The sequence below is a fragment of the Perna viridis genome, chromosome 13 (genome assembly GCF_037379345.1).
Source record: "Perna viridis isolate PV_CMFRI_1.1 ecotype Kerala chromosome 13, ASM3737934v1, whole genome shotgun sequence".
Taxonomy (NCBI): domain Eukaryota; kingdom Metazoa; phylum Mollusca; class Bivalvia; order Mytilida; family Mytilidae; genus Perna; species Perna viridis.
This window is the reverse complement of record NC_142457.1, coordinates 20,510,248-20,526,914: the sequence shown is the minus strand read 5'-3', so window position 1 is coordinate 20,526,914 and position 16,667 is coordinate 20,510,248. Positions and strand designations below refer to the sequence as shown.

The 16,667-nt window shown below is 33.3% G+C and overlaps 2 long non-coding RNA genes across 2 annotated transcripts; one reads left to right on the top strand and one right to left on the bottom strand.

Annotated features, from left to right (window-relative positions):
- Window positions 1-8,106: 8,106 nt before the first annotated feature.
- On the bottom strand, window positions 8,107-12,703 carry LOC148599892 (uncharacterized). The gene is made up of 2 exons (XR_015917652.1): window positions 12,154-12,703; window positions 8,107-10,186 (listed from the first exon to the last, which is right to left on the bottom strand). It is a non-coding gene; the product is annotated as an uncharacterized LOC148599892 (long non-coding RNA).
- On the top strand, window positions 11,778-13,581 carry LOC148599891 (uncharacterized). The gene is made up of 2 exons (XR_015917653.1): window positions 11,778-11,862; window positions 12,696-13,581. It is a non-coding gene; the product is annotated as an uncharacterized LOC148599891 (long non-coding RNA).
- Window positions 13,582-16,667: the final 3,086 nt, after the last annotated feature.

Here is a 16,667-nt window from a genome sequence, read left to right as displayed (position 1 = left end):
GAAATTCGTGAATCGTCTAATTGCGGACAGTTTTTCAAATCGGAAGTTTGATCGTTCATGGAAGCTATATGAGGACATTCTAGTACTTGTATATGACATAAGAGGATAGAGGGATCAAATGAACTATTTCCGGCGGTTATATATGACTTCCCTTGATTGGTAGATAGAAGAATCTTCAATCCCGTAAACATAACAAAGAAATCCAATAATAAACAATAGAGTTTTTTATACACATATTTTATTTCAAATTTTCATAATTTAATTTCCCCTATCATAAAAACATGCATTCATAGTTAAAAGACTTGAAGATTTTATTTTCTTTTTCTATCATTTAATTAAGAATTTACATGATGTTGAGTTTGCTGGCCAGATAATTTCTATGTTTCTGCTTTAAAAGCTTTCTGATCGGGTTTATCATACTTTATGGTAAATATCACTGATCGGGTTTATCATACTTTATGGTAAATATCACTGATCGGGTTTATCATACTTTATGACTTTGTCATTTTTGTTGTTTTGTTGGTTTTGTTTGAAAATTAAGATCGCTTCAAGATTCAAGTTAGGGTTTTTGAATCCATATTTTATTTTTCTGTACCCTAATTGATACATTAATAAAAGGAATAGTACTTTTCTCTTCTTGTTAGTATTTTAGTGGACATAATTGTTAAGGGTTCACTAACTATATCATGCTGTGTTCTACAAAGCTCTTTATTGAAAAGCTTTGTTCACAAGGAACACCCTGTGAAGTGTCATTTGAAAACATTGGCTGGTTTTAACCTGCAACTTTGATATTTCAGCACACAGCTCTCTGAAATTATTTGTGGGGTTCTTGTTCTGTATGCAAGTTGTTGAATAATTGCATTATACTGAAATTGTTCACAGGCATAGATTTTGCGATTTTCACTTGGGCTCTTCTAACTTTAAAATTTCAAGTTGATTGAATTATAGATTTATGAGTTATTGCCCCTTTTTACAGATTTGTTCCGTTTTTTATTTTATTTTATTTTATTTTATTTTTTATTTTTTTTGTTTTGGTTATTTTCTTATGCAACTTTTACAGACTTCTCTCAAATAAATTTAACAGCTTGCATGACAATTCCAACTGTTTGAACAATGCAAAGACCAGATCCATCAATGGTGCAAATTTTAGAATAACCCACGTTGTGCCCGTGAAGATTCAATAATGACAATATTTTACCAAGGTTTTATCCTTTTTTTGTAGGAGACAATAACAGTTTGATGATTATTGTACATGTAAATTGTTACACGTTTAGCATAATAAGATCTATCTTTGGTGCAAATTTGAGAAAAATCTCTTTATATTTCATGGATTGGTATCCCCTGAATTGAATTTGGCAATACTTTCAATACTGAACAGGTGAGTTATTCAGGCTCTTGTGAGTCTCTTTTATAAGTCTGGTTAATTAGTCAAATGTATATAGTGATATCGTGTCAGTCTGTCTGTCTGTCTGCCTGAGATACGTTAGCTTTGGAGGTAGCTTTTATATTTCGGGTTAATTAGTCAAGTGTGTATAGTGATTTCATGTCAGTTTGTCTATCTCTCATGTTTTAGTCTTGGAGGTAGCTTTTCTGTCTGTCTGTATGTCTGTCACACGTTAGGCTTGGTGGTAGTTTTATTTTATCTTGGGTTGATTAGTCAAGTGTAGAAAGTGATCTCATGTCACTCTGTCTGTCTGTCGGTCTGTCACACATTAGTTTTGGAGGTGTTTGTTTTACCTCTGTTTGATTAGTCAATTGAATATATAGTGATTTCCTGTCAGTCTGTCTGTTGCATGTTAGGTTTTGAGGTAGGTTTTTTCCCTCTGGTTAATTAGTCAAGTGTATAAAGTGGTTTGAAAGTCAGTCTGTCTGTCTGTGTTTTCGGTGTTCTTTGTTAAATATAAAAGTCATTAGTTCACTGGTTACAGATTTTATGCTTGTATTAGTACAACATTTTTATTCTTGTTCTAATTCAGGACATCTGTCTCTCCTGTGGTTTGGAAGAATGTGTCAGATGAAATCTTAGTCAGCTTTCATTGCAATTGTTCCATGTTCATCTTGACTGTGTATATATCATCTTTCAGTACTATGTGCATGGGGCTATTTGGGTTGATGGCATTTCATCATCACTGAGGACCTTTCACAAATATTTGTTCTCTTCATTCTTCCAAAATTGATTTAGATACACATTTTATACAAACCAGGCCGACTTCTTTAGTGTTACAGAATCTATTTAGACCCCCCCTTTCTGACGACCACCTTCTTTTTTGGTAGAGTATAACCACTTGGGATCATTGTGATAAACTTCTGATATTCAAGTTTTTTTAATTTTAGAATAAACTCTGAAGTGATATATGCTCTCCAAATCTGTAGGGTTTATTCTATTTGATATATGGCAACTGACATTTCAATCCGCATTTTACACACAAACAGTGCTACCTACTAAATGCAGTTTTTGTCAACACTTTCAGCTACTAGTCCGAACAGTCAATATTATTATTTTTTTTATACGAATGCAACTGAAATCTCAGATTTTTCTCTTTACTAACCTCATGCTTTGGGATAATGACTAAAGGCATAGACCGAACTAACCGTTGAATGTCACTATATTTACTTATCTAAGTACGTCATTTTATATGCGCCCGTGCAGGTCCGGGTGTTAAAAGAATAGGCCTGCAGCAGCGCTAAGCTTGTCGTAAAAGGCGACTAAATAGTGCTCAGAACCCTAGCCGGGGGCTAGGGCGCTCTGCCCACAGAGCAACTGGGATGTGTGCCCCAGGTGGTGGAATGGGGTACCCCTGGCGTGTTACATGCTGGGGTTGTCAGACTATAATACGGAAAACCTGACCGCAAGCCATAGTGGTGCACCGTGTTCGGAAAGATGCCAAGTTCCTCGCACGTTAAAGAACCCTACTGTGGTATTCTCCCGGAGTAGGAACCATAGGGCTCCGCCACAGGAGGCTAAATTGCCCGACCCTACCCATCTCTCCCTATTTCCAGTGGCAATCAAAATTTGTTGACCCCATTGTCCTTGTGTCCCTTCCTTTTTTCATTTCGTCATCATTTCATGTTCATTTTATCATCAATTTCATGTTCATTGTCTGAATATAGCTGAAATATGGCTGCTCGGACGTTAAAACCCAACAAACAAACAAACATTTTATATGAATTACATACTGTGAAACCCGTCTAAACCTAAATCTTTCAAATTTAAAATTGACTTGGTTCAGACTTGTGTAGGTAGTTGGTTTTCTAAGGTTCCAAAATATACATTTACACTGATATAAAGATCTTTAAAAAAGTGTCCGATTTAGACTGTATATGAATTATCTAAGTTTTGTGCTGTGACTTTCGCTTTAAATATGTTGGTTTATTTAAGTTTTTGGATTATCTCCCTTAGACTATAAGCTTCTCTCAAATTAACATTTTTCCTATCATATTATTATTGGAGGCTTCTTTAAAAAAAGGTAAGCTCAGGTCCCACACGATAATCAGATGAGGCGCTGACCATATATATTTATACTGAAGGGGGGAGGCTGGGATAATTTGGAGAAAAAAATTATAAACCGGCAAGAAACAAAATGTTTTGACTCCATAACTCTGACTTCTAATATTGCCCATGTTATCAGCATGAAATTCTGATATAGGCAAGTCATGAGGGACGATATCACCCAAGGGCTAATCACGAGGGCAATATTAAAAAGGCCATAGATTTGTTTATCACATATTTTTATAGCAGTAATGAATTGTTCATCATTTCTTTTAAGAAGGAAAAATCATACATGACTAGCGGCTGAATTGTGGGGTATATTATTTTGATTATGTTTTTGCAGCATTTGACTTTTCTTTGTGTTTATAGCAGAATCATTCTCCATTATGACAGCAGAGTAGACTATGATGTCGCCAATAGACAGGAAAAGTTTTGAACAGTTGTTCTGAAGTGACGTCAGTATAGCACACGAAAGTGATGATATTAACATATTATCTGCCATCGATCCTGATATGTTATTTCCTTCGGAGCAAATAATGCTTTTATTACATATGCAATATCAATGTTTTTTTTTCAATAAAACATGTGATAAACATTTTTACTTCAGCTGAAAAAAATGTGCGTGCACTAATTGTTTGTTTGTTTGGGTTTAACGTCCGAGCAGCAATATTTCAGCTATATTCAGACGATAATCATGAAATTGATGATAAATAAAAACTTACTCAACATAAAACCCTTTACTTTTATTTTCCTACTTTATAGGAAGCTTGCAATTGGCATCACACATGTACATTGTATGTAGGAATATTTATAAGGTCATGGGGACTATAAAGGGAGATAGTCCAAATCAAATATTTTCATGTCTATAAATTTTAAGTGCATCTTCTATTTTAACAACTCAAAGGATTTTGATGAAACTTTATATGAAAGTTTTGCAACATATTTAGATGTGCATAAAGTATTAGAAATACATTGTATAGTTACTGTCAGGAGACTCCGAGGGGAGATAATTCAACTGAAGTGTTGAAATGTTAAAACCTCATAAGCGCAACTCCTCCTATACCACTCAAGTGATTTTGATGAAACTTCATAGGAAGGTTGGGCATCATATATAGTTGTGAATATAAAGTTACCGTCAGAGGATTGTAAAGGGAGAAAGTTGAACTTACAGACTACAAATTCAACTGCCTTTGAAGTGGGGGTCTTACTCCAAGTATTTCTTGTTTTATTTATCATTTTGTGTACCGGTATGTTTTTTTTCTACTTATTATTTATGGTGTTTATAACTTTAACGAATTAAACAAAGTTTTCTCCAGTTTATTAGTGGCAAGTTTGGTCGATGTGGGTTAAAGGGGTAAGAACACGTCCCATCTTTTTTTTTATAATTTAAATGTTGTCTTCTTGGATTAGTACGTTTCCTTGCATTATGTTCATTGTACAAATTGTTAGTAACAGACTATTTTTATACTGAGGGGGGGGGGAGGGGGGCACGATTTGTTAAAAAACAAAGATTATTCCAAATTTCAGCCAAAACAATTTTTCCTCAGTCATTGATTGATAAAACAAATTTGATTCAATACTTCCCCCATCACTTAATGATACAGATATTCAAATAAAATTTATTTTGAGGCTTGGGTAAAAGAAGTTTCTAACTAAACCTAAAATCGGAGCCCCCATCTTTTAAGAAGAAAATGGTATGTGCCTTACTTCCACAACAAACAAATGAAATGCCTCACAGGGCCAGGCTTAATAAGACTGCAGTTTTAACCTTGCAGAGTTGGGTCAAGTTTTCTCACACCATTCAAGTTTGATACAGATTTCAATTTTTAATTCAATTAGACAATTAAGACAGGAAAAGAACTTGACCAAAATCAGCTATGATCCTTTATTTTTCAATAAGCACAACCCCCATAATCAATCCAAGCCTTTCTTTTCCATTCACCTTTACTCAAGCTATTATTTGCAAAACAGGAAAATGTTTGTTTCTGATCCCTCATTCGTAATCAGTTCAAATTAGAACCCCTAAAATCAATCCTGGGCTTTCATTTGTGGTTTAGTTACATAAAGACATGTACACTTATTCTCTCAAGTTATTGTCCAGAGGAGAAATATCAATGGACTACGACAATGACGAAACTGACAATAGCATGATACGACCTCAACTTTGTTTTAACCTATCTGGATCCACTCCTGTTAGAATCTTAAAATGTTTTTGTTTGTTCCCTTCTGTAATTTGTATTTGTGGATCCTCTGTAATGATGTCATTGGGGACAGAACAACTAATTGATTGATTGATAGCAGTTAATCATACTTTTCTAGTGTAAAATGTTGTTGTACTAGATAAATTGAAGGGAACCTGCTTTAATAAGAACCTCTTTAGTAGATACAAGCAGGAAGACATGATCATCAGATGGTAGAGATGGATTGGACACATCTTAAGAAAACATCAACAAGACCACACTTAAACAGTCCTTTTCTGGATACTAGAATTAAAGCCAAGCAGACATAACGTGGCATCATACCATTGTGTTGGAAATGCGCAAAATTAGCCACTTATGGGAAAGCCTACAGAAAATGGTCAAAAAACAAACTTCCATTTGGTGTACTGGGCAGTAATTAAGAACTGGCTTGATACTTTATCCTATCATCACACAAAACTATTCATTGTGCTAGCTCATGGAAGTACCATCTATCATTAAATGAATCATTGACTTCAAAGAGATAATGCAAAAAGCGAGAGGCTCTCAGGACTTGAATCACTCACCTGGTTAAAGTTTGTCTTTCAAGGGCAATAAATTTAACAAGGAGTTGTCCAACAATTTTGACTCAAAAGACTTTGGTAGGACAATCATAAGGATCATATTTTTAAGACATTGGCTGAAAACTGTAAAAAAATATACAAAAATCAACATTATTCATCTTTCATAGACAATAACTCTTACAAGGAGTTACCTGTCAATCCCTGAAGACTTTTGAAGGCCTTATAATAAGGGTCATTTCAGCTAAGAAATAACTTTGCTAAACCTAACGGTTTTGGGGATATATGAGAAAAACTTCTGTCTGACCCCTATGTTCTATTTTTAGTAACGGCGGCCATGTTTTTCGACAGATAAAAAATACCCACATCAGTTCTATGCAGGATACCCAAAGGGTCGTTCATGACAACTTTGGTTCCAATTGGTCTAGTAGTGTCAGAGGAGAAGATTTTTGAAAGAAATAACATTAAATATAGAAAAAAGAAAACGTCGAAAAGGGGCAATAACTCCAACATGGCTTAAAAGATTAAAATGAAAATTTGACCACTGATAGATCTCATCATGCTGAACACTTTTATCACGTGTCAGAATTTGGCCAAACCCAACAGTTTTGGAGATATATACGAAAAACTACTGTCTGACCTCTATGTTCTATTTTAGTAACAGCGGCCAAGTCTTTCGACGGATCAAATTTCCCCAAATCAGTTCTATGCAGGATACCCCAAGGAACATTCATAACAAGTTGGGTTCCAATTAATCAAGTAGTGTCAGAGGAGAAGAATTTTGATAACTTGTTAACAACGACGACGGACACCATGTGATGATAATAGCTCATTTGGCCTTCGGCCATCTGAGCTAAAAAATGCGTTTACGATCACATCCTGAAAAAAAAATAGGGTCAGTCGCCTGGCCATTTTTTTTAATTTCCATTTAGTACAATAATTGCGGAAACGGTTACGGATCAAAGACAATATTTCCAGAAATTAAAATCCTCCTGATAAAAAGTTCAGGGTTGGCGACAAATAGAGTATGTCAGGTTACAGTGAACACACATTTTTTAGCCTTTCCTTGAACCATAAACTAATTATCCCTGTCTGTAATTTCTGCTATCTGGGGGGTTGCAGAAAAGTTAAAAACAATCAATTCTTAACAAGAGGCTCCCAGGAGCCGGAATCGCTCACCTTGTTTAATTTTGTCTTTCAATCGCAATAAATTTAACAAGAAGTTTACTAATAATTTTGACCCAAGAAGACTTTGGTGGGCCTTATCATATTAAGGATCAATACATGACTGAACAGATAAAAGTGCAGGATATGCCAAGAAACATTCACACCAAGTATGATTCCAATTGGTCAAGTAGGGTCAGAGGAGAAGATTTTTGAAAGAAATACATGTAGTATTAAAAATAGCAATAAAAAAAAAGGTCGGAAAAGGGCAGCAACTCCTAAATGGCTGGACAGATTAGGAAGACAATTTGACCACAAATAGATCTCATCACGCTGAACACTTTTACCCTGTCAGAATTTGGCTTAACCTAACGGTTATGGAGATATATGCAAAAAAAATAGTCTGATCTCTATGTTCTATTTTTAGTAACGGCAGCCATGTTTTCTGATGGACCAAAAATCTAAACACAACTTCTGTGCAAGATACCCTAAGGGACATCTGTGGAAATTTTCATATAATTCCTCTCAGTAGTTTCAGAGAAGAAGATTTTTGAAAAAATTGTTAACGGACGACGACAGCCGCCAAGTGGTGGTAATAGCTCACACAGCCTTCGGCCAGATGAGCTAAAAAGTGATCCTATGATCACTCAGACTTCCTGGCGACGGAGGACATTACAACTAGCTCCTGAAGGCAAACAAAATAATTTTCGTATAATACTTTTTAATATTTTTACATCTGCAGTTTGTATAATATTAAAAGACAAATTACACAAAAAATTATCAGATTTTCTTGAATTATAAGTGAATTTCTGGGTACTGGGAAAATTCAAGAGCAATAACTCTTCTCTTAAAATCAGGCTAATTATTCGGGAGTACAATGGCTTGATTTATAATGTTTCACAGTAATTTTGAATTGAAAGAAAATTTAATTGACACATGATCAAAATAGTCATATTGTTAAGTTATTATCATTGTGACTTTAAAACTTAAACCTCTTTTGCGCAAAAGTTACATACAAAAAAATTAAGTGGTAAATGTTGTAATATTGTAATAAAGTCTCCAAAAAAGAAATTAATTAAAAAATAAAAAATAAAACAACAACACACATGTAAGTCCCCAAAATGAAAAAAATCTTGATGATTTAAAGTTTTTTTTTGTTCTCATAAACAAAATCCTACTAATGATGAATGATACATAGCATTGATATGGATTGGAAACAAAATGGATTATCTCCCTTAAAACTACAATGTAATACAATGTACTTAAAAAATTACTTACATGTAGAATTTAAATTAATGGTTTGTATCTGTTTTTTGAACTTAATATATAAGTGTAAGTTTTTGTAAGAATCAGGCAAAATGGATGTCAAAACCCCCCCAATCTGACAATATAATTTCACACAAGGATACTCTCTCTATATGATAATACCATAATTTGATCTCTGCATCACTGGATTTGTTCAGAAATTTTTTTTAAGAGAATGTTAGAAAAATCAGATTTTTTGACAGAATTCATTGCCGTTGAAATGTTCATTTTATGTGCATTTCAATATGATTACCTATAACTCATGTTACCAAAATGATATGAACAATCTTGACTTTTTTCTTTGAATCTGAATGCAAATACATGTAGTCTGCCTACAACTGCCTAACCCTTACAGAGACTGACACTTAATACATGCATTACATAATTCTGAGAGAGATATAACTAGAAATACTTTAAGCAAGCTCATTAAGAGAATACCACTGCTTTAAATGAATTTAATGTACATGTACTTGTACTAGAAAAAAAAACTGTGAGCAGACTTCACTTGATGATATCCTCCCAACCCATCCCCAAAACTCCAAAAGACATTCAGATGGAAAAACAAAATAGGAGGTGCACAATGGCTTCATGTAATAAGGACGAACAAACACCATGATTACTAAATACATGTACTTTTATCTACCTCTTTTCAAGTGGTGGAGTGTAAAAATATAAAACAAGATATGTGAGCAGATAAACAGACAGACAGACAAACTGAGAGATATGGTGATTCCTAATATTTACAAATAAACACTACGTCATTAATTTCACTATTCGATGTGTTTAAGTGTACTTTAAGTTGAAACAAATAATCAAGAAACAATGTTTAATACATGTACAGATGAAAAACCTTCGTTAGCTACATGTAAGTTCAACATATAAAAAAATCTCACTTGACTTTGTCTATCGTAACAAAAATGCAAATAGTCTAGCCTTTCATGCGAAAATCCATATTGGCTGAGTACATAAAAGACAACTCCATGAATTAGCAAAGTCTATTGAAATATATCCAGTCTTAAAAAAGTCCATGTTGACTTTGTCCCTATGATGAATTCATATTTCACATGTTATATTAAAATGTGTCACATCTTGGATGGAAATTAATTAGAAATTAATCATGTTAATATCCAAATTGATCATGATAAATCATGTTGGCCTCTTCCATATGGAAAAATCCCAATTCACCAAGTGTTTAAAATCCACTTCCACCGAATCTTTATAAATAACATTGTCTTAGTCCACCAGGAGTAAAATTACAAATCATTCAACCATTAAAATACATGTACATGTAATTTAAAATGGCAAGGCCTTGTTAGTAAGAAAAAAAAAACAAGTACTATCTTTATAAAAAGATAGCCGGCACAGTAAAATTTGTTCTTTTTACTTACCATTTTCATCAGGAAATAAGCATGGCACACAATTTCAATTTCCTTTTTCGAACCCTACTAAGTTATCAGTATTTGGTCAATCTGGAAACAGAATTTTGAACTGGTGACTTGCGTTTCCATAGAAGAGCGTCTTTAAGGTCAAAGGGTAAAAAGCGAACCTATAACGACTGCGTCGGAAAAATGCTAACTGGGTTAGTTCATCACAGAAAAATTCTAACTGATCTTGTTCCTTGTTTCACTTGAGATTTCCTATTAAATTGTCCTTCATTAAATCTGAACTAATTTACAACAATTATAAAATATAAATGTTACCCTAAGCACAGTGGCAGATTCAGGGGTTCAGGAAGTTCGCCCCCGCCCCACCCCCCCATTTGATTGAAAATTGTATTTTCTGTCAAAAGATGAGCAAATACTAGCCTGAATCCCATAGGACCCCTTTCAAAATTTCCCGATTCCATTCTGTAAGTACATGTACATGACATAACAGAAAACAATACACGTATACATGTACATGTATATTTACAAGTGACAAAAAAAAAAATAAACACATGTGTACTGAAGAAATTTACATGTACAGCTGTACACATGGCAAGTACTGAAGAAATCTCAATGTGATTAAAATAAGTGAAGATAATTTCCAGTTAAGTCAATATTCAAAAATATTTTACATCTCAAGAAAAAAATGTTCAGAAAAATTATACATGTACATAAAGAAATGTATTAAAATAATTTTACTGTCAAAGCAACGAAGCCTTATTACATGTACAAGGAGATCACATGATGCAGAAGTTGAAGGTGAAATATTTTGTAAATCAATTCAAATCATGGATAAAAATAAAATATAGTACATTTTTTATTACAGTTTCTTTTTAATTTTTTTTTTGTTAAAGAGTCATTCAAAAGAATACATACATGTAATCATGATATTCATGACTACAATAAATAACAACTATTTGTTTCTTTGTTAAGAAAAAAATCCTAGTTAGAGAAATGAAAAATTTAGACTCATAGACTTTTTTCTATTATGGCATACTTAAGATATTGATCAAAATCTTAATCTTCAATTGATGTTGCATCCATGTCTTTCTTGGTCATGATTCCTGTCGCTTTCAACCCAAAACTTGTAACTTTGGCTATTTGATCGAGCATCAAACCCTTCAGTGGCGAAATAACTATGCATTTTTTGTTGTTGAACGTTGAAGGTCATTAAAAAACAAGGCAACAAATAAAAGCAAATGCTTTTACCAAACCCTGTTGGAAAAATTCCAACACAGCTTTCTCCATTAAGAACTTTTGAAATTACATTAGCTTCTTTCAGTTCTACCTTAAAATCATTTTTAAATTTATCACTGTACCAAGTTTTGACCCTTTTGGAATCCATATCCATAATAGACACAATGTCATGACAATAAAGAGGGGGTGAATTACATGCAAGATACATTTTTTTTCTTTTTTATGAATGAAACTACAACTTATTTTCATCAAATTGATGAAATATGGCCGTATATAATTATATTTTTATTGTAAATACGAGAAAAGGCCGTTAAAAACCACGATTGCAATAAAAAACCGGCGGTGTCTTAGTTGTAAACAATAACATGTGTTTTGTCGGAATGCGGTCTATTTTTATTCGTCACGTGAGCGAAAAACGGGATCTCGCTTAAACCAAGATGGCGGCAAGGAGGCCGATTCTAAGTATTATCTGTTATTTCGAGCTACAATAAGAAAGATATGAATATTCATATATGCTTAATAAGGTAAGGTGGTAGAAAAATGTTTAACGAAACGAAATAAATATGTTTTAACCCCCTGCAAAGCCGATAGCCACGAAACGACTTGAAAATAGGTGCGACAAAATCAAGGTCGCTGAAATCGCATTTTTTAACAGCCAAAATCGTAGCTCTAACGTTAAGAAAATACAAAAATTAGTTAGAGCTACGTTTCGCAGCTATGTTGAACATTACTGTGTAGTATGTTTACTACACCATTGGACCAATCAGTCAACACCAGGAGTCCATTAGACAGCGTACAACAACCATAACACCAACCTTGATCTATTGTAAACTGTTGTTTAAGTGTCAGTTGTCTGTGGAATCCTGTCTTCACCTCTGCCTGACCTATGTTTGGTTTGATTATGTCCATGGATGTTGTATTTTTTTCTTTTGATACTTTAATGTCACACAGAGTTTTTATTCCAAAAATTGGGTCGTCTGCTGTGATGTTTTCATTCATTTCTATGTCTGTATTATCCATGGATCCTTTTTCGGATAATTTGTGTAAGATTTCTTCTGATTCTTGAACTTCTCTCTCCATTTGTTTTGTTGCAATGAATGTTTGGAAATTTGATGCATATTTCTTAATGAGTTCCTCCCGTTCCAATAATTCACCAAGTTTTCTTTTATTTGATTCCAAGATTTTTGTGGTGGCTTTGATTTCATTTATATTTTCATTCACAACTGACTCTAACTGTGATAGTGTTTTGTTTCTAGTTTCTTTAATTGGTCAATAAGATTTTGTGTTCTTTTTTTCACATTTGATGATAATTCTTCCTTCTTAGTTTTCAGTATTTTCACATTTTTCTCTCTTTCAGTGATCGCTGTCAAAAAAGTTTGATGAGTCATTTTTAATGATATCCAAACATCTTCGAACAAGGCTGAAGATTTTACTTTTTTGATGACATCGTCTATAGGTAGAGTGTCTTCACATTTTTATGAGATTGCAACATTTATAACAGACAACACAATCATGAGACCTACAGTAATATCGATATCTTTCTTTGTGTTCTTCGCAGTCGAGTTGAATTTTGTGGGTAAAAGATGGTAACTTTAGGTCATCTTCATAAGATATGGTGCTGTGGTCCCTTGTTCCCTTTTGTACTCTGTGGTGCTCACTACATGTTGAACAGAGGGAATCCTCACATTGTGGACACCATACTTCAGGAGTGCTGGTCTTTTCTAGTAACAAGCAGATGCTGCAGCTTTCAGATGCCATTTTTTCTGTAATGTAAAGAGAGAATTAGATATTTAGATTGATAGTCAAGCCCAAGGAGACAATTCTCTTAAAATCAGTTACATAGATTAGTTTAGTTTCCAGTTGTGTTTTATTACCTTTCAAATGAGTTTAGACCTTAAAAACAATTCTTAATGACCCAACATTAGGTAATCTAAGTACTGATTTTACCTTAATGTGGAAGTCATGGCTTAATTTGCTACAGCCGCTATATATCAAATCTTAAATCTTTGTATCAACATTAACTTACAGACAGGGAATCAAGTTAGCAGCTGTCCTGGACCTGTCAGATTGACGGAGTCCGACTTCAAAAAAATTACGGTCTCTTCGGGTCTCACTACTTGGGGACAAGAGGTGACAAGAAGAGTCAAAAAGTTTAGGAAACACGACAAGAAACAGTGAAATAGCGCTAAGAAGTCCTTGTTTCCATTTAAGGGCAAAAAAAAAAACAAACAAACAAAAACAAACAAACAAACAAAAAAACAAAACAAAAAAAAAACAGTAGAATAAATAGAAAGTATGAGAGTTGAATAAAATATTTGAACCAGAAAACAAATGGAATGAATAATAGGTCGTTCAATTTTTTTCGCCATATTTTAGTTAAAGAAAAAAAAAATAAATTGAATAAAGCAACAGTGTTTACCAAATAGATTTCCAGCTTGTCTGACCGAAACCCAAATTTGACCTTTTACTCCTAAATACATGACAAACTTCCAAAATTTCTGTTTCACCAAAACCCAACTTTGACCTTTTTCCCACAAGTCAAATACTTCCACAATTTCTGTCTGTCGACCATATGGTATTTCGTAATGACTGATGTTAAAAGATAACATAGTTTAAGACGTAATAAAGGTTATTTGAAATACATAATCTAGAAAAAATGGTAGGAAATTATTTGTATTAAATAAATGTGAGCATTTTATCAACAAGAGTATATAAAAAATATATTGATCTGAACAATTAAATTTCGTTGCTATTCACAAGATGATCCAAAGATTGTCATGTCTGACAACCAACAATTAATATAAGTCATACAGATAACATATTACCCTAATCCCATCCATACACCACATCAAGACAGAAGCTTTAGTACCTGTATCCAAGTAAAATCTGTGTTCATTCACCTTGCAATGTCAAGTTATACACCTTTCTTGTATCAATGACCTAGCAAAAAAAAGAACATACACTGTTATATATACTTTTCAAATAATAAACAAAAATGACTAGCCCATGACAAAACAATGATAACATGGAGTTTCTGTGATTCATTTTATTCTAAAAGGACTAGTTTCCCCATATTTTTGAAAAGACACAGTCTATGACCTTGGTCATATGTTTATCACTTTTTTACCATGAATGTGGTCTAAAGAGCTTTGGAGCATGTCATATTGAAATTTGTTTTATTATACATTTTTAAATTGCGTTTATTTAGGAATGCAAGTTGCTGTATCCATCTAAAACTAGAGAAAAAAATCTCTTTTCTTTTCGTTTTACCTCTAAAATTGTTTTCCAAAAAAAAAATACTTTTAGCCACTTTCTCACTTGTTATATCACATTAAACATGTTTGCGTATTTTTATCAAGACATTAAACATAAAATCAAATCCGACATATAGGAATATAGATATATTTTCATTATGAATTGTAGTACCTTATTTTTCAAACAGTGACTTGGTTAAATTAAGGAAAGAATTTTTTTTAAACATTGGTATCAATTTACTCCCATTTTGCACCATTTACCATTTTCACATTTATTATATATTGTCATTTTTATTTATTTATTTTTTTTCATAAAATAGTTCATTTATTTTCATTTAAGAAAAAATATCCGCTAGAAGTTGTACACGTATATTCAAAATCTTGTACTAGTTTTTGTCCATTTCACTATTTTTGCCTTCAATTGAAATCTTCTTGTCGCTTTTTCTAGACTTCCTGATGCCTCTTGTCGTTACTTATCATCGCTTGTCGCCAATTAAAGAGACCGAATGGCAGCTTCAGATTTGAGTTGTAATAGACTTATACGATAAATTTGTGAATGAAACATTTTGTTAAAACTTGCAAAATAATATGGTGTTGAGACACAATGAGCTAGCTATTTGTTTACACTTATTTTAAAGTTCCCTTGTTTAATTATAGCACAAAGTGTCAAGAGCATCTGTAAAGTCCGTAACGAACCAAAAGTTAAACAAAACAAAAACATGATGTGGGGACGACCTTAATTTTTTGCTTATTTGGGGGGGGGGGTGACTTGGAAGATTTTAAAAATAAACATTTTAACCCTATTGAAAGTTTAAATAAAAAATGTAAGTGACCATATGATAATAATAAAAATTTTGATCTGCACTGTACATAAAATAAAACTTTGTATCCCACTGAAAATTAATAAAACTCCAGTGTCAAAAAAGTTATAAGAATCCTATTTTGTTTGGTTTCACTGCGCTTGACATGTTTTCATAGTATTTGAGTATTTTACTCTTTGAAAAGGATCTACATAACTTCACTGAGCTAATAAAAATTAATTTGTACATGCATGCAGTTATACTATTTTGCAGTGGTGGATCCCAAGGAGGAGAACATGGGTCTGGCACCCTCCTCCCCTTTATTGGCAAATTTGTCATTTTCATGTGTAATTAACAAAAAAAAAAAAAAAAATGGCAAATAATCTCCTAGCATCCCCCTTTTTCTGAGGAAAATCGGCTGGCACCCCTTGACTTGAGCCAAGTAAGAATAAGGGGCAACAAAGGTACAAGAAACAAGTGGTTTCTGGATAATAATTTCAGAAAAAGGAAATCATGGAAATAGATTGCTTTGACATTGTCCCACACGCCAGGTACCACACCCAAAAACAGAAATGTTGGGATTGATTTTGGAGGTTTCAAATTGATCCATTAACTTTTACTGAACTCATTGTAAATGATTGTTTTAATCATAATAGCCCATTATTCCAAAACTGTTCAAGTCTTGACTCTCAAAATCAAAACCTGTCTGATCATTGTGGCATAGAATATTGTAAAAAAATATCATAGACATTTCTATGCTGACTTGACTTTTTATGAGCACCTCGGTGGGTGTTTCTAGGAAAGCACAGGACGCTTACCCTACCGGTGCACCTGGTCCATGCTCCCATTTTTAAGTGGAGTCCGAGTTGCTCATTTGCTTTTGTTACTTTGTATGTATGATTTTAGTTACGTTATGTTCTTTGTTGTGTATGTTTATTTTCCATGTCTGGTCTTTATCCCTGGATTACATTCTTTTGAATACCGTTATAACCTTAGTTCCCTTGATTATTCTTTTACTGGAGTTATATTCTATGAAATAATTATTTATTTTTGGCCCAAAATTTTCAAATGGTTGGGCCACAACCCCTTCAATCAAAACTAACCTTCCTTTTGTGGTTTGGAATCTTGTTATAAAATTTGATAAAGATCAATCTAATATGTACAGTACAGAAAGAGACATACTATGACTGAACATCGACATAGTGGTGTACCACTCTACAGTGGTACTAAAGAACTTTTTTTAATAAGAAAATGTTTGTTACTTTCTTTTGTATT